We start from the raw sequence: 19,574 nt of genomic DNA, 5'->3' as shown, positions 1-19,574 counted from the left end.
AAGAAGCCTCTCGCAAAGTGCAATTTATTCCTACTGGTGATAACGTAGTGAGAATGAGTCTTCCACTTCACGTAATACAAACTCGAGCTGAATATGACAATGACGATAATCAAAACATATGGATGAACAGCATCACAGACAGATACAAATATAGACCAAAAACGGACGAATTTTCCCAGATGTGTTTAGCCAGTTTTGCATCAGAGTACAGAATATTGTCAAAATCAGAAAGTTCAGCTCGTGATGCCATAAAGTTGGACAAAAGCTTAGGATTCATAAAGAAACGGACACGAACTGATTCTGCTGTTGTGCGATACGCTCGCTTTTCACCCACAAAACATCCAGAGAAGCATTATCAAAGCATTTTGCAATTGTTTTTGCCTCATTATTTGGATTGTCAACTCAAGCCACCAACTTTCAACACTTATGAGGATTTTTATAAGACTGGGTTTATCAAATATTCTGATGAAGAAGTCCAATCAGTCAAAACAATAGTAGACTTAAATATGTCATATTTCGAGAAAGATGCTGACACAATAGACGTAGCCGAAGAACAGTTAAAAAGAAACGGTCCAGTTGAAGATGCTTGGGCGGAAATCTGTCCAGAGAACGAACGTGAACGTTTAGAATGTCTTCACAGAAAAGAAAATCCTACTGATGAAACAGAGCAAAATATTTCTGCTGCTGACATACCTGATTTATTACCAACTGAACCACGCTGTGCTATAGGAAAAGAGAAAGGTATGCGAAAAGAGGAAGCAATGTATGTGCTTCGTTCACTAAATGAACAACAGTCTGAAATATTTTACAAAATTCGACATTGGTGTTTAGAAAAGACACTTGCTAAAAACCCGCAGCCATTTCATGTGTTTATATCTGGTCCAGGTGGTGTTGGAAAATCCATGTTAATCAAAGCAATATACTACGAATCATGTCGCATCCTGTCCCGATTGTCAGATAATCCAGATGAGACGCATGTGTTAATAACAGCTCCAACTGGTGTAAGTGCATTTAACATTGACGCTGCAACAATACACAACTGTTTCTCTATATCACCAGAGGTAACGCTGCCTTATCAACCGCTCGGAGATGAAAAAATAAATTCACTGAGAGCTAAATTGGGAAATCTACAAATAGTTATTATTGATGAAATCTCAATGGTTGATCACAAACTCTTATCGTATATTCATGGCAGATTAAGACAGATTAAACAACAAGGAGATTATTCTGCTTTTGGAAATGTGTCTATAATTGCAGTTGGTGATTTTTATCAACTTTCTCCTGTGAAAGGAAAATCTCTATACACTGAGCCTAAAGGTGTAAATCTATGGCAGAACCACTTTGCATTGGTTGAGCTCTCACAAATCATGAGACAAAAAAACATGGAGTTTGCTCAGTTACTGAGTCGTTTAAGGAAACACAAAAGACAAGATAATTTGTCAGAACATGATGTGAATATGTTGAAATTATGTGAAACAGGTGGTGAAGGTGATGAACTGGACAGTACTGCTCTGTATATTTATGCAACAAATGCTGAAGTGGATGATCACAATGCAAACATGTTGAAGAAGGTATGTGCAGACATTACTATCATTCATGCGCAGGACTTTGAAAAGGTTGCAAAAACAGGTCGGCTGGAAAAAATGAATGGACATCATGTTCATACTACCCACACGTCTTTACCAGAATCTCTTCACATCGCTGTAAATGCTCATGTTATGCTTCTTAAAAACATTGATGTGGCAGACGGACTTGTAAACGGTGCATTTGGTACAGTTGCTGAAGTGTGTTTTGATTCTGAAGATGACTTTCCAGCCAAAATATATGTCACATTTGAAAATGAAAGAATAGGAAATAAATTAAGAGCAAAACATCCTTGTTTAAAACCAGGATTTGAAAAAGCCACTCCTATTTTCCCTGAAGAAGAAAGAGTTACAAAAAGTGGTGGTATGCGACGTCAGTTTCCCCTGAAATTAGCTTGGGCTTGCACTGTTCACAAAGTACAAGGTCTTACTGTGGAAAAAGCTGTTGTGTCACTAAAAAAGATATTTGCAGCAGGACAAGCATATGTGGCCTTGAGTCGTGTAACATCTTTGGAAGGGCTTAAGATAAAAGATTTCAAAGAGAGTGCTATTTATGCAAAAGAAGACATTGAACAGTCATTACATAACATGCCTTTATTTATTGAACCAGTGACAGAGCTGCCATCTCCCTCTGGGTCATACAAGATTCTTCTGCACAATGTTGAAGGACTAACATGCCATGTGGAAGACCTGAGACATGATACGAGGTATATGGAAGCTGACATTATTTGTGTGACAGAAACTTGGTTACAACCAAATGATTGCAACATTGATATTGAATTATCTGAATTTACATTCTATAGTAAACCCAGATGTTTTTCATATGACACTAGTCAGGTGATGTTTGCTGACTTAAAGGATCGACAACATGGTGGTGTTGGTGTGTATTATAAACGACATACTGGTTGTAGTATTGTTGATTTACCATGCATTAACATTGAATGCCTGCAGTTCATCCTACCTCAGCTGAATACAACAGTGGCAGTTCTGTACAGACCTCCTTCCTACAATCTGTTAATGTTTCAAAATAACCTGATACACTTGATTTCTCATATTGACAGATTCCCAGGAAGAAAAGTGATCATGGGAGATTTCAATGAAAATCTTTTTGTAACAAGTACAGTCAGTAATACTATGCAACTCCATGGCTTTACGCAGGTTATAAGAGAACCAACAACTGAATATGGCACTTTGATTGATCATGTATATATCAAAGATGTTTCTGCAGAAGATGTCAGTGTTTCTGTTATGCCAACATATTTCAGTTTTCATGAATGTGTTGTACTGAACTGTTTTCATTAATCTTCAATTTCAGGTACTTAATGTTTGCTGACGGTTTGCTGACACTTTACTGACAATTTGGTGACACTTTGAACTAAAACTTTTGATTAAGTCAGGCACAACTTGAAGCGTCCACGATGTGGGGGGTGGGGGATACAGGGGGTAAACTATCTGGACCGCCTCTTGTGGGAACAGACTAAGGAGCTGAGAGTGCCCTATTAACTGGTTCACAGCATTTTATTTTATTGTATGTATTATTTATTTTATTTTTTTATTTTATTATGAAATATAAAGGTATTCATATAAAATACAGGCCAAATGTTTAACAAAGCAAAACAGTTCTCAAATCATCTGTTAAAGGACTGTTGACAAATATCATACTTCAGGACTGAATCCACAGGTAATACAGTTTCCAACAAGCAATAAACATGGACATTTACCTTCACATCTAATCCTGCACAAACCAAAATTCCTGATTAAAGGCTTGAGCTATTGGTCAAAGAGTGGTCAGTGCTGCCTACATCTCTGGGAACCTGGTGTCATACAGGAAAGCCAGGAATGTCCTTCTAAAGGCCAGGGACAAGTTGCAGTCAACTATCAAGGATGTGACATCAAGCACATATGGAATCACTTGCATGCTATCACAGAGATGGACAGATTTGGTATCTGCTGCGTTCACCAGGTAAGATGTTCTATTGTAATTTGGAGACAAACATATCTTTATGTAAAGTTAAACTACCATTGTAATGTGACAGGTGCACATTAACCATGTCTGTGTCTGATATGCTCAGATCTTTATGGAGGGTTCCCTTACACAAGGCATGTGGTCTTGATGGCATCAATGGTTCATCAGTGTGCACTGTAGGACCATGTTACAGTCATCTACCAATGATGTCACATCTAGCACATGTGGATTGGCATACACTCTATCACAGAATTAAAAGGTGGACAGGTCTGTGATACAAGTGTTGCTGCAGGTATGCTAAACATATTTCATATTCCTTTAGAGACCAGACAAACACCTTCACTCTAACTATCACAGCTGCACCTTAACTATCTCTCTATTTGATGTGCTCAGATGATTCTTCAGGAGAATTCAGTCACACAAGTCCTTCCTACCTGAGGCTCAACTTCCATATTGGAGGGACTGTGATTACTAGCTGGGCCGCCCAATGGAGGATGGGTTCCCTTTTGAGTCTTGGTCCTCCCAAGGTTTCTTCCTAATCCTGCCAAGGGAGTTTTTCCTTGCCACTGTCGCCCCTGGCTTGCTCATTAGGGATATGGACCCATGCGCTTGTAAAGCTGCTTGCATACTGCACATAGAGATATATAGATGTCTACACATATTGTGATTACTAACTACAGGTCTGCTTTGAACTCAATAATGACAAAATTTAAATTTACCGTGGACTGTATTATTATGTGATGTTTCTTTTATTTGCTGTGAACCAGTACAGGGCACCTCAGCTCCTTAGTGAGGGATTATTACAATAGTTATACTATACATTATTATTAATTTTTTTAATTATATTTACAGGGGGTAAACAGGGGGTTACAGGGGGATCAATATTTTTAAAGAAATGGTCTCAAATAAACAGACTGAATGTCACAGTCCTGCCTCCCTCCTGTCAGTCATGTCTTCTGTGTTTGTGTCTTTTATTTTGAAATTCCTAGGTGTCTGACTTCACTCCCCTGCATTGTTTTCTGCCCCTCGTTATTGCTTTCTGGTGTGTCTTGTTAAGTCCCTTGTTTGGTCAGTGTATTTAAGTCTTGCGTTTAGTCTCTTATGTGGTCTGTTATTGTAAGTACCACTTGCTTGTATGTTATTTGGTATCTTGGTCTTTTGTGTCTATAATACTAGTCTGTGTGTACTCCTTGTATTTTACATTCTCTGTTAGATGTACTTTGTGTGATTTTGCTTGTTGTCTTTCCTTTTCTTTAGCCTTGCCCACCCAGTTATTTCTGTTAGTGTTTGGTTCATATGATAGATGTTTGATTTATTCTTGGTGTCTGTTCTGTGTGCTGTGTATGTATTCGTTTTGGTATTAAATCATTGGTCAGTCTGCACTTGCATTCAGCCTTCTCTCCTAGTTGTTATACTGAACATGAAAAGATTTGCATTGTGTTGATTGTCAGTTATAAATAAAAGACATTATGTTTATAAAGAGGTTCTCTTGTGTTATTATATTGACAATTTGCACTAGTCTCAAATAGAGCCCAAATATGAAAATGTTTGTTAATATATAATGTTCTGACAATTTTATGCAAATGAAAATCACATACACACTTGTTTGTTTTTTAGGAAATTGGGATTAGGGTTAGATACAAAGGCCATAGACCAAAGGCCTTAATCACTTTGACCATGTGAGGTGAAATAATCAGAGGTGGACATTACAGGTTCAGAAAGTAAAAGTCTTCACCAGGATTTTACTGAAGCTTGCTAGATTTTCTAATTAGTGCAATCCAGGTAAAATGTGGAATCAACACAATCCAGGAAGCCTGAGCAAAATCCTGGTGGTGACTTTTACTTCCTGAACCTGCAATGCCCACCTCTGGAAATAAGCCTCTTGAATGCAGATACTTGGTGCACATAGCCTGTATAAAGAGATCTCCACATATCATGAGTGATCATGAGAACTTTATGAAAGAGTTTAAAAACATTGATCTTTTGACCTTTAAACAATGTGCTGTATTTTGGAAGGGAGAAGTCTAAAAACTATATGCGCATTTCAAATTTTGTTTCACAGCTCCATCTACTGGCCAAATAATTTGCAACTTTTGACAGTTATTGCATGAAAGAGGTTTGTATACCTTTGGTAAATATATACAGTGCAGTGTAGTTAGTGTCACACGTTATCAATGATGAATATAAATCTTTAACAAAGCTGTTAGGACAGATTTGCACATTTTGACCTTTTGGCCAGCGGTGCCTTTTATTTTATATGATCAGAAAAGCAGTAATTTACAATACAGGCAAAACGAACACAAGTACTCATGTTATTCTGTCCACAGAAGAATTAGGACATCATAAAAGTTCAGGACTAATCCGCAGATCATCCAACAGGCAGTAGACATGGACACTACTGCATATATAGATGGACCCAATCAACAAATAACAGGCCATTGAGGCACTAAAGACAAAAACACATTTTATTGGAAAAAAATTATTCAGATCATAGAACTAAATCGCATACTGAGATTAGCTTTGTGTGTGTATGAGTGTGTTTGTGTGGTTCATGTGAGCAATAGTTTTCAGTCCCGGAATTTAGTACTACCATACTGATATTATAGTGACAAATAAGACATTTTATTGAATTAAAAGGTTTATTTATGGTCAGGCAGTGCACTTTTGTTATGAGTTGTCATTTCAAAGTTAATAATTTCACTGTTCTGAATTATACAAGACCTATTACTTGTCTATATTCTGCATAACAGGATTGCATCACGAGTTTTCACGATTTCTTAGGTTTTTGGGTACTGTAGCGCCCTTGACAGGCCAAATTGAGGCACTAAAAGCCCAAAAGGTTCAAAAGAAATTGTATTGGCAATATGATTTAGATCACAGAACTAAATCACATGCTGAGATCAGCTTTGTGTGTGTTTGTGTGGTGTTTCATGTGAGCAATAGTTTTCAGTCAGTTTCGGTGTTTGGCCACTAGATGGAGCCCAAGTACTATCATACTGATATCTCATTAATCTCAGTAATGCATTGACATTTTGGTGAATTAAAAGGTTCATTTCTGGTCAGGCAGTGCACTTTTTGTTATGAGATGTAATCGCAATGTTATAGACCTCATTGATCTGAATCATACAAGCCCCATTACTTGTCTCTATTCTGCATAACAAGATTGCTGCGTGAGTTTTTATGATTTCTTAGGTTTTTGGGTACTGTAGCGCCTCCGACAGGCCAATTTGAACCAAACTTGGCATACCTCACAAGGACCTCAGTGTATAAAAGACTTTCAAATTGGGAGTTGATCACTTACATGGTTTATGAGTTATAGCAATATAGGTCATTTATGGCATGGCCAGAAGGATATAATGGAAAAATTGACCAATCAGAAAAATAAAAATGCAACATTTTTTCCATATTTATTTAACTACAGGGTCTACAGATTATGGCTATGCCATTTTTGCCATCATTAGATCAAATTCCTAGGACTAGTTCTTAAAGAACTATTTTCAAACAATTGATGAATGTGACAAAAGTATGCATTTTTTAATAGGACTTGTAATTGCAAAGTTGTCAGGTCTACTGCAAGGAATAAAAAGAAACAAGTTGCATGTTCCTAAGTGAAAATTTGGAGGAGTTATGCATGATTTTCACAAATAGCGCCACCTAGTGGCCAAATGTTTCAAAACTGCACAGCATGACACATAGTCCTGAGATATGCACAGTGGTGAGGTTTCATGTTGTTTGGCCAATGGTAAGTCTGTCAAATGGCCAATTAATTCAAATAAAAATTAATTGGCTCATGGCGGCCATGTTTTTTGAGTGATGATGTCATCATTGTGTGTCTTGATATCACTTGGGCCCCTGATGATGCCTGTAAAGTTTTGGCTTGATGTGACTAATGGTTTCTGAGAAACAGTTTTTCCCATGTTATAGCGCCCCCTATTGGACAATTGTGGCCAGCTTTGAACTATGACCTCGGAGTCATGTGCCCTAACAACTGTTAAAATTTTATGAAGATCGGTCAAAGCGTTGCTGAGATATGGCTGTTTAAGTAATTTTGGCCACGCCTCGGAGCTATTGATTGACATGTGACAACCAGACTGTATGCAAATCTCAAAATGTTTTTAAGCAACTTTGATAATGAGATTCTCCTGAATATTTTGACACCAAGGTTGTGGTGATCGGATGAAAAACCAGGGACTAGTACAAAAAAGTAGGTTTTGCATATTATGCAAATTAGCAAAAAATCTAAGTAGGCGGAGCTTAATGGTTCTTGAGGCTTTTTTGTTTGGCTTGAGCCAAGGAATCCATCAGAAGTGGAATTTTGTTTCTAGGCCCTACGGTTTGGGAGATATGGACCTAAACGCAAAATGGTGCGCTATAGCGCCACCATCAGGCCAATGTGGGTCTCTGTGCTTTAGCACGGTCTCGCAAAGAGACTACACCATTCTGCCAAGTTTGGTGTCTCTGGGCCTTACGGTCTAGGCTGCAGTATGCGTTTTATGCGGAGAAAAATAATAATAAGAAGAAAAAAGAAAAATCCGAGCAATTACAATAGGTTTCCCACACTATGTGTGTGAACCCTAAATATAGCCGCAAGCGGCGATTGGCGGGTTCACACAAAAAAAGGCACAAAAGCCCAAAGGGTCTTTTAGACCAACAAGTGATATGAAGCTACTTCAGTCCAAAAAATGGACAGATAAAGTAATTTGCAAAAAAATATTCAACTGGGGCAATAAAGGCCCAAAAGATCAAAACAAAATGTCATGGCAAAATGATTCAGATCATAGAAGTTAATCAAATGCTGTGATTAGCTTTGTATGTGTGTGTTTGTGTGTTTTTTCATGTATGCAGTAAGGGCTTCTTGAGGCTTTTTTTGGTTGGCTTGAGCAAAGGAATACAGCTGAAGTAGAATTTTGTTTCTAGGCCATACAGTGTGGAAGATATTAAACAAAATGATTCAGACCATACAACTAAATCAAATGCTGAGATTAGGTTAAAAGCACTGACACACTGACCCAGGGGCCTAGTCAAATAAATATACCTTTGGCTGAATTTGTCAGAAGTTGTGAACATAGCAGCAGGAGAGCTCTTGTTAATGCCCCACATGTAAACCCCACTCTTTAACCCTTTTCATTTAGCTGACAAAATCTGTCACATGTGAATCTCAAACAAACCAAAGAGTAATGGCTTACTATACAATAAAATAACACAAATATTCTTATCTTTGCCTGTTCATGATGTTCTCATCCCTACTCTGACATGTTCTCACTGTTGTGCCCATAGTAGGGAGGCCACTAGGAATGTGTATCTAACAAGACTTTGATGATAAGTAAAGCATGCAGTTATTTAGAGGTTGTGTGTGAAATGTGAATTACATGTGTCTGTCCTCTCTTATGTCATTTCAGGATGTATAGAGGGCATGTGTTGAGAGTGTGGATGGAAAAATGAAGCTAAATATCAGTTAGTGTTTTGGAAATGGCTAGAGAATTGTATATATGAAGCATATAGGAAGTCCTATGTGAGGGTGTGTGGAAAAAAGAGGCTAAATATCTGTATATTAGTCACTGGGTAATTGGTAGTAATGGCTAGAATTAGTGTGTATGTGAAACCTATAGGCCAGAGAGGCCTTTGTTTTTGTGAGTGCATGTGAAGGAGAGAGAGGGGGAGGGAGAGCCCAAGGGTTGTAAAGTGTTAGAAGCATAGGGGAGTGGAGGAGGGGGGCAGCGTGTGTGAGAACGTGCGTGTCTTAGCAGCTGTCTATGCCTCCCTGCACTGGTCAGTATGGAAAATGAAAATATTCACTGTAGAGCTGTTTGTGGACGGATTTGGCTCAAACTTGGCACACAGCACCACAATGGTCATTTGAATGTGGCTGTCAATTTTCATAACAATCAGACATACTATGGCATAGTTATTGAACTGTGAATTTGATGTGTTACGATGGTAGCATTGTGATGCATATGAAAAATATTAATTTGTGAAAACCTTAGGATTTTCTTGCTAATCTTAGCATTTCAGAGTCTGCTGAGTATTACAAGGTGTGATTTAAAGGTAATGGAGTTAAAATGCTAGGACTAGTATGAAAATGACAAGTTATATATATTTGATAATAGTGAAAAAGTGGTACATTTTTGCAAAACACATGTAATTAGAAAGTTGCTAGGAATTCTGCATACAATCATATGAGTGCAAGCATTTCTTGATAAGTGAAAATATGTAGGAGAAATTCAGGATTTTCTAGTATAGCGCCACCTAGTGGTGCAATTCCCTTCTAACATGAGTATGTCTTAGAGGGTGTGTACATGAACATACCATGTCAGTTTCATGTGTATGAACCTATGGTAAGTCTGTCAAATGGCCAATTAATTCAAATAAAAATTAATTAGCTCATGGCGGCCATGTTTTTTGAGTGATGATGTCATCCATGTGTGCCTTGATACCACTTGGGCCCCTGATGATGCGAGTAAAGTTTTGGCTTGATGTGACTAATGGTTTCTGAGATACAGTTTTTCCCATGTTATAGCGCCCCCTATTGGACAATCATGGCCAGCTTTGACCTGTGACCTTTGAATCATGTGCTCTAACAACTGATAAATTTCCATGAAGACTGGTCAAAGCATTGCTGAGATATAGCTGCTGAAGTCAATTTGGCCACGCCTCAGAGCTATTGATTGACATGTGACAACCAGACTGTATACCCATGTCACAGTTTTGTTGATATTCCTTGATAATGAGATTCTTGTGAATATTTTGACACCAAGATTGTGGTGATCAGATGAAAAACCAGGGACTAGTATAAAAAAGTAGGTTTTGCATATTATGCAAATTAGCAAAAAATCTAAGTAGGCGGAGCTTAATGGTTCTTGAGGCTTTTTTGTTTGTCTGGAGCCAAGGAATGCACCTGAAGTGGAATTTTGTTTCTAGGACCTTCGGGGTGGGAGATATGAACCCAAACGCAAAATGCTGCGCTATAGCGCCACCATCAGGCCAATTTGGGTGTCTGTACTTTAGCACGGTCCCGCAAACAGACTACACCAGTCTGCCAAGTTTGGTCTCCCTGGGCCTTACGGTCTAGGCTGCAGTATGCGTTTTATCCGGAGAAAAATAATAATAAGAAATATAGCCGCAAGCGGCGATTGGCGGGTTCACACACAAAAAGGCAAAAAAGCCCAAAGGGTCTTTTAGACCAACAAATTGGCCTCTTGGCCTCAATAGGCAAAAAGAAGCCCAATAGGTCCTTTAGACCCAAAAGTGAATAGAAGCTGTTTGAGTGGAAAAAATGCATAAGTAAATCAATGTGACAAAACATTCAATTCAACTGAGGCACTAAAGGCCCAAAAGGATCAAAATAATGTGTATTGGCAAAATGATTCAGATCACAGAACTAAATCACATGCTGAGATCAGCTTTGTGTGCGTTTTTGTGGTGTTTCATGTGAGCAATTGTTTTCAGTCAGTTTCGGTGTTTGGCCACTAGATGGAGCCCAAGTACTATCATACTGATATCTCATTAATCTCAGTAATGCAATGACATTTTGGTGAATTAAAAGGTTCATTTCTGGTCAGGCAGTGCACTTTTTGTTATGAGATGTAATTGCAATGTTATAGACCTCATTGATCTGAATCATACAAGCCCCATTACTTGTCTGTATTCTGCATAACAAGATTGCTGCGTGAGTTTTTATGATTTCTCAGGTTTTTGGGTACTGTAGCGCCTCCGACAGGCCAATTTGTACCAAACTTGGCCTACCTCACAAGGACCTCAGTCTATAAAAGCCTTTCAAATTGGGAGTTGATCACTTACATGGTTTATGAGTGATAGCAATAAAGGTCATTTATGGCATGGCCAGAAGGATATAATGGAAAAATTGACCAATCAGACAAATAAAAATGCAACATTTTTCCTTATTTAGTTAACTACAGTGTCTACAGATTATGCCTATGCCATTTTTGCCATCATTGGATCAAATTCCTAGGACTAGTTCTTAAAGAGCTATTTTCAAACAATTGATGAATGTGACAAAAGTATGCATTTTTTAATAGGACTTGTAATTGCAAAGTTGTCAGGTCTACTGCAAGGTATAAAATGAAACAAGTTGCATGTTCCTAAGTGAAAATTTGGAGGAGTTATGTATGATTTTCACAAATAGCGCCACCTAGTGGCCAAATGTTTCAACACTGCACAGTATGACACATAGTCCTGGGATATGTACAGTGATGAGGTTTCATGTTGATTGGCCAATGGTAAGTCTGTCAAATGGCCAATTAATTCAAATAAAAATTAATTGGCTCATGGCGGCCATGTTTTTTGAGTGATGAGGTCATCATTGTGTGCCTTGATACCACTTGGGCCCCTGATGATGCCTGTAAAGTTTGGGCTTGATGTGACTAATGGTTTCTGAGAAACAAATTTCCCCATGTTATAGCGCCCCCTATTGGACAATCGTGGCCAGCTTTGACCTGTGACCTCTGAGTCATGTGCCCTAACAACTGATAAATTTTCATAAAGATAGGTCAAAGCATTGTTGAGATATAGCTGCTGAAGTAAATTTGGCCACGCCTCAGAGCTATTGATTGACATGTCACAACGACAATGTATGCAAATGTAACAATTTTGTTCAAATTTATTGATAATGAGATTCTTCTGAATATTTTGACACCAAGATTGAAGAAATCCGATGAAAAACCAGGGACTAGTATAAAAAAGTAGGTTTTGCATATTATGCAAATTAGCAAAAAATCTAAGTAGGCGGAGCTTAATGGTTCTTGAGGCTTTTTTGTTTGTCTAGAGCCAAGGAATGCACCTGAAGTGGAATTTTGTTTCTAGGACCTACGGGGTGGGAGATATGGACCAAAACGCAAAATGCTGCGCTATAGCGCCACCATCAGGCCAATGTGGGTCTCTGTACTTTAGCAGGGTCCCGCAAACAGACTACACCAGTCTGCCAAGTTTGGTCTCCCTGGGCCTTACGGTTTAGGCTGCAGTATGCGTTTTATGCGGAGAAAAATAATAATAATAATAAATATAGCCGCAAGCGGCGATTGGCGGGTTCACACAAAAAAAGGCAAAAAAGCCCAAAGGGTCTTTTAGACCAACAAATTGGCCTCTTGGCCTCAATAGGCAAAAAGAAGCCCAATAGGTCCTTTAGACCCAAAAGTGAATAGAAGCTGTTTGAGTGGAAAAAATGCATAAGTAAATCAATGTGACAAAACATTCAATTCAACTGAGGCACTAAAGGCCCAAAAGGATCAAAATAATGTGTATTGGCAAAATGATTCAGATCACAGAACTAAATCACATGCTGAGATCAGCATTGTGTGCGTTTGTGTGGTGTTTCATGTGAGCAATTGTTTTCAGTCAGTTTCGGTGTTTGGCCACTAGATGGAGCCCAAGTACTATCATACTGATATCTCATTAATCTCAGTAATGCAATGACATTTTGGTGAATTAAAAGGTTCATTTCTGGTCAGGCAGTGCACTTTTTGTTATGAGATGTAATTGCAATGTTATAGACCTCATTGATCTGAATCATACAAGCCCCATTACTTGTCTGTATTCTGCATAACAAGATTGCTGCGTGAGTTTTTATGATTTCTCAGGTTTTTGGGTACTGTAGCGCCTCCGACAGGCCAATTTGAACCAAACTTGGCCTACCTCACAAGGACTTCAGTGTATAAAAGCCTTTCAAAGTGGGAGTTGATCACTTACATGGTTTATGAGTTATAGCAATAAAGGTCATTTATGGCATGGCCAGAAGGATATAATGGAAAAATTGACCAATCAGACAAATAAAAATGCAACATTTTTTCCATATTTAGTTAACTACAGTGTCTACAGATTATGCCTATGCCATTTTTGCCATCATTGGATCAAATTCCTAGGAATAGTTCTTAAAGAGCTATTTTCAAACAATTGATGAATGTGACAAAAGTATGCATTTTTTAATAGGACTTGTAATTGCAAAGTTGTCAGGTCTACTGCAAGGTATAAAAAGAAACAAGTTGCATGTTCCTAAGTGAAAATTTGGAGGAGTTATGCATGATTTTCACAAATAGCGCCACCTAGTGGCCAAATGTTTCAACACTGCACAGTATGACACATAGTCCTGGGATATGCACAGTGATGAGGTTTCATGTTGATTGGCCAATGGTAAGTCTGTCAAATGGCCAATTAATTCAAATAAAAATTAATTGGCTCATGGCGGCCATGTTTTTTGAGTGATGAGGTCATCATTGTGTGCCTTGATACCACTTGGGCCCCTGATGACGCCTGTAAAGTTTGGGCTTGATGTGACTAATGGTTTCTGAGAAACAAATTTCCCCATGTTATAGCGCCCCCTATTGGACAATCGTGGCCAGCTTTGACCTGTGACCTCTGAGTCATGTGCCCTAACAACTGATAAATTTTCATAAAGATAGGTCAAAGCATTGCTGAGATATAGCTGCTGAAGTCAATTTGGCCACGCCTCAGAGTTATTGATTGACATGTGACAACCAGACTGTATACCAATGTCACAGTTTTGTTGATGTTCCTTGATAATGAGATTCTTGTGAATATTTTGACACCAAGATTGTGGTGATCAGATGAAAAACCAGGGACTAGTATGAAAAAGTAGGTTTTGCATATTATGCAAATTAGCAAAAATCTAAGTAGGCGGAGCTTAATGGTTCTTGAGGCTTTTTTGTTTGTCTGGAGCCAAGGAATGCACCTGAAGTGGAATTTTGTTTCTACGACCTACGGGGTGGGAGATATGAACCCAAACGCAAAATGCTGCGCTATAGCGCCACCATGAGGCCAATTTGGGTGTCTGTACTTAAGCACGGTCCCGCAAACAGACTACACCAGTCTGCCAAGTTTGGTCTCCCTGGGCCTTACGGTTTAGGCTGCAGTATGCGTTTTATGCGGAGAAAAATAATAATAATAATAAGAAAGAAGAAAAAACCTAACAATAACAATAGGTTTCCCACACTACGTGTGTGAACCCTAAATATAGCCGCAAGCGGCGATTGGCGGGTTCACACAAAAAAAGGCAAAAAAGCCCAAAGGGTCTTTTAGACCAACAAATTGGCCTCTTGGCCTCAATAGGCAAAAAGAAGCCCAATAGGTCCTTTAGACCCAAAAGTGAATAGAAGCTGTTTGAGTGGAAAAAATGCACAAGTAAATCAATGTGACAAAACATTCAATTCAACTGAGGCACTAAAGGCCCAAAAGGATCAAAATAATGTGTATTGGCAAAATGATTCAGATCACAGAACTAAATCACATGCTGAGATCAGCTTTGTGTGCGTTTGTGTGGTGTTTCATGTGAGCAATTGTTTTCAGTCAGTTTCGGTGTTTGGCCACTAGATGGAGCCCAAGTACTATCATACTGATATCTCATTAATCTCAGTAATGCAATGACATTTTGGTGAATTAAAAGGTTCATTTCTGGTCAGGCAGTGCACTTTTTGTTATGAGATGTAATTGCAATCTTATAGATCTCATTGATCTGAATCATACAAGACCAATTACTTGTCTGTATTCTTTATAACAAGATTGCAGCCTGAGTTTTTATGATTTTCTAGGTTTTTGGGTACTGTAGCGCCTCCGACAGGCCAATTTGAAACAAACGTGGCCTACCTCACAAGGACCTCAGTGTATAAAAGCCTTTCAAATTGGGAGTTGATCACTTACATGGTTTATGAGTTATAGCAATAAAGGTCATTTATGGCATGACCAGAAGGATATAATGGGAAAATGGACCAATCAGACAAATAAAAATGCAACATTTTTTCCATATTTAGTTAACTACAGTGTCTACAGATTATGCCTATGCCATTTTTGCCATCATTGGATCAAATTCCTAGGACTAGTTCTTAAAGAGCTATTTTCAAACAATTGATGAATGTGACAAAAGTATGCATTTTTTAATAGGACTTGTAATTGCAAAGTTGTCAGGTCTACTGCAAGGTATAAAAAGAAACAAGTTGCATGTTCCTAAGTGAAAATTTGGAGGAGTTATTCATGATTTTCACAAACAGCGCCACCTAGTGGCCAAATGTTTCAACACTGCACAGTATGACACATAGTCCTGGGATATGTACAGTGATGAGGTTTCATGTTGATTGGCCAATGGTAAGTCTGTCAAATGGCCAATTAATTCAAATAAAAATTAATTGGCTCATGGCGGCCATGTTTTTTGAGTGATGAGGTCATCATTGTGTGCCTTGATACCACTTGGGCCCCTGATGATGCCTGTAAAGTTTGGGCTTGATGTGACTAATGGTTTCTGAGAAACAAATTTCCCCATGTTATAGCGCCCCCTATTGGACAATCGTGGCCAGCTTTGACCTGTGACCTCTGAGTCATGTGCCCTAACAACTGATAAATTTTCATAAAGATAGGTCAAAGCATTGCTGAGATATAGCTGCTGAAGTCAATTTGGCCACGCCTCAGAGCTATTGATTGACATGTGACAACCAGACTGTATACCAATGTCACAGTTTTGTTGATGTTCCTTGATAATGAGATTCTTGTGAATATTTTGACACCAAGATTGTGGTGATCAGATGAAAAACCAGGGACTAGTATGAAAAAGTAGGTTTTGCATATTATGCAAATTAGCAAAAATCTAAGTAGGCGGAGCTTAATGGTTCTTGAGGCTTTTTTGTTTGTCTGGAGCCAAGGAATGCACCTGAAGTGGAATTTTGTTTCTACGACCTACGGGGTGGGAGATATGAACCCAAACGCAAAATGCTGCGCTATAGCGCCACCATGAGGCCAATTTGGGTGTCTGTACTTAAGGACGGTCCCGCAAACAGACTACACCAGTCTGCCAAGTTTGGTGTCCCTGGGCCTTACGGTTTAGGCTGCAGTATGCGTTTTATGCGGAGAAAAATAATAATAATAAATATAGCCGCAAGCGGCGATTGCGGGTTCACACACGAAAAGGCAAAACAGCCCAAAAAATTGGCAAAATGATTCAGATCAGAAGTAAATCACATGCTGTGATAAGCATTGTGTGTATGTGTGTTTGTGTGTTTTTTTGATGTAAGCAGTACATCTTAGCTTGAGCCAAGGAATACAATAGAAGTAGAATTTTGTTTCTAGGCCCTACAGTGTGAAAGATATTGGAAAATAAAAGTGAAAAGAAGCTGTTTGGGTTTGGCCAGTGTGTGCTCTACAGATAGTGTGTGATGACATCTGCGTGTGTCAGAAAATGAGACACAGAAATAGCACATCTGGCTAGGGATGCATCTATGTGAACAATATAGGAAGGCCTGGATGTGTCTATACATGATTGGGACTGTATATTACCAAGAGAGAGAGATTGAGGGAGCCAGAGACTATGCTTTGTTAATTCACTCCTTGCACACCTAGCACGCATAACATGACTGCCCGTGTATTCAAAGTATGAATGTAGTCTGCAAAGCCTGCCATAACATGACTGACATGACTGGCATGACTGACATAACTGATATGACTGGCATGACTGGAATGACTTCACTGGCATGATGAACAAAAATAACATGACTGATATGACTGACAACTGGCATGACTGGAATGAGTGACATGACTGGCATGACTGTAATGACATGACTGATATGAGTGACATGACTGGCTTGACATGACTGATATGACTTATGTCTGACATGACTGGACTGACATGACTGACATCTGCGTGTGTCAGAAAAGGAGACACAGAAATAGCACATCTGGCTAGGGTTGCATCTATGTGAACAATATAGGAAGGCCTGCATGTGTCTATACATGATTGGGCCTGTATATTACCAACAGAGAGAGATTGAGGGAGCCAGAGACTATGCTTTGTTAATTCACTCCTTGCACACCTTGCACGCCTAACATGACTGTCCGTGTATTCAAAGTATGAATGTGGACTGACATGACTGATATGACTGACATAACTGGCATGACTGTAATGATTTGATTATTTGACTTATATGACTGACATGACTGATATGACTGGACTGAAATGATTGGCATGACACGACTTACATGACTGGCAGAACACGACTGACATGACTGGCATGACTGACATGACTGATATAACTGACATGACTGGACTGACATGACTGGCATGGCATGCCTGATATGACTGATACGACTGACATTGCTGGCATGACTGACATATACTATACATATACTATAAATATGCATACAAACTATACATACATTTAGGTAGAAGTGTGTGTGTGTGTGTGTGTGTGTGTGTGTTTGTGGTAGTGTATGTTCTGACATTAATCAGATTAAGCAAACAAAGTCACCCAATGTCAAATGTCTTGAATCTCAAGAAGATATGCAGGGGCCCATGGGCCATATAGGATATGAGCATTGTTTAGAGTAAATAATTAACCTTGGATTTGAATACATGTAGCATGCTCTGAAGTATCAGTGTCCATTTAACTGGCTTATGAGTCACCAAGGCCCAAAAGGTCACAAAACATTGTAATGGCAAAACAATTCAGATAATAGATCTAAATCACTTGCTGAGATTATCTTAGTGTGTCTTTGGATGGCAAAAATAAGCTAAACATCAGTTAGTGTGTTGGAAATGGCTAGAGAACTGTGCATATGAAGCATAATTGTAGTCATGTGTGTGAATGTGTATAGAGAAAAAAGTTAAATATCTGTGTGTGTGTGTGTGTGTGTGTGTGTGTGTGTGTGTGTGTGTTTTAGTCAAAGAGTAATGGGTATACATGGCTAGGGCAGTGTGTATGTTAAACCTATAAGTAGGTGTGTGTGTGTGTGTGTGAGAGAGAGAGAGAGAGAGAGAGAGTGTGTTTTCAAAAACAGAAGCTAAACGTCAGTTTGTGTGTTTGTATCTGGGTTACTCATAGAGAAATGGGTAGGTATGGCAAGAGCAGTGTGAAAGCTACAGAGGCCTGTGTTTTTGTAAGTGCATGTGAAAGAGAGGGGGGGAGGTAGAGCCCATGGGTTGTAAAGTGTTAGAAGCATGGGGGAGTGTGAGGGGAGTGGAGGAGGGGGGGGCAGAGTGTGTGAGAAAGGCACCTGCGTGTGTCTCTAATCCTCCCTCCACTGCTGAGTATGGAAAATGAAAATATTCACTGTAGAGCTGTTTGTGGACGGATTTGGCTCAAAATTGGCACATCGCACCACAATGGTCATGTGAATGTGGATTTCAATTTCCATAACAATCAGACATACTATGGCGTAGTTATTGAACTGGGAATTTGATGTGTTATGATGGTAGCATTGTGATGCATATGAAAAATATTAATTTGTCAAAAACTTAGGATTTTCTCGCTAATCTTAGCATTTCAGAGTCTGCTGAGTATTACAAGGTGTGATTTAAGGTGATGGAGTTAAAATGCTAGGACTAGTATGAAAATGACTAGTTATATATATTAGATAATAGTGAAAAAGTGGTACATTTTTGCAAAGCACATGTAATTACAAAGTTGCTAGGAATTCTGCATACAATCATATGAGTCCAAGCATTTTTTGATAAGTGAAAATATGTAGGAGAAATTCTGGATTTTCTAGTATAGCGCCACCTAGTAGTGCAATTCCCTTCTAACATGAGTATGTCTTAGAGGGTGTGTACATGAACATACCATGTCAGTTTCATGTGTATGTACCTATGGTAAGTCTGTCAAATGGCCAATTAATTCAAATTAAAATTAATTGGCTTATGGCGGCCATGTTTTTTGAGTGATGAGGTCATCATTGTGTGTCTTAATACCACTTGACCCCATGATGATGCCTGTAAAGTTTTGGCTTGATGTGACTAATGGTTTCTGAGAAACAGTTTTTCCCATGTTATAGCGCCCCCTATTGGACAATCGTGGCCAGCTTTGACCTGTGACCTCCGAGTCATGTGCCCTAACAACTGATAAATTTTCATGAAGATTGGTCAAAGCATTGTTGAGATATAGCTGCTGAAGTAAATTTGGCCACACCTCAGAGCTATTGATTGACATGTGACAGCCAGGCTGTATGGAAATGTCACAATGTTGGCGATAAGTTTTGATAATGAGATTCTTCTGAGTAGTTTGATACCAAGTTTGTGG

At 38.9% G+C, this 19,574-nt stretch overlaps 1 protein-coding gene and 2 long non-coding RNA genes across 6 annotated transcripts in view; 2 read left to right on the top strand and 1 right to left on the bottom strand.

Moving 5' to 3' along the window:
* Positions 1 to 19,574, bottom strand: part of LOC143513749 (antigen WC1.1-like) — a 121,873-nt gene that overhangs the window by 56,051 nt on the left and 46,248 nt on the right. The window lies entirely within an intron of this gene.
* Positions 607 to 2,290, top strand: LOC143514230 (uncharacterized). 4 transcript variants are annotated; one of them, XR_013130795.1, is made up of 4 exons: positions 607 to 741; positions 886 to 1,001; positions 1,480 to 1,571; positions 2,194 to 2,290. It is a non-coding gene; the product is annotated as an uncharacterized LOC143514230 (long non-coding RNA). The 4 variants fall into 4 exon arrangements; XR_013130796.1 differs by having other exon boundaries at positions 858 to 1,001; XR_013130797.1 differs by having other exon boundaries at positions 613 to 763.
* Positions 3,509 to 4,289, top strand: LOC143514229 (uncharacterized). Its single transcript, XR_013130793.1, has 3 exons — positions 3,509 to 3,546; positions 3,656 to 3,841; positions 3,943 to 4,289. It is a non-coding gene; the product is annotated as an uncharacterized LOC143514229 (long non-coding RNA).

This window comes from Brachyhypopomus gauderio, chromosome 5, assembly GCF_052324685.1.
Source record: "Brachyhypopomus gauderio isolate BG-103 chromosome 5, BGAUD_0.2, whole genome shotgun sequence".
NCBI lineage: Eukaryota > Metazoa > Chordata > Actinopteri > Gymnotiformes > Hypopomidae > Brachyhypopomus > Brachyhypopomus gauderio.
Note: the sequence above shows the minus strand (reverse complement) of the source record. Positions and strands in the feature narration are given on the sequence as shown.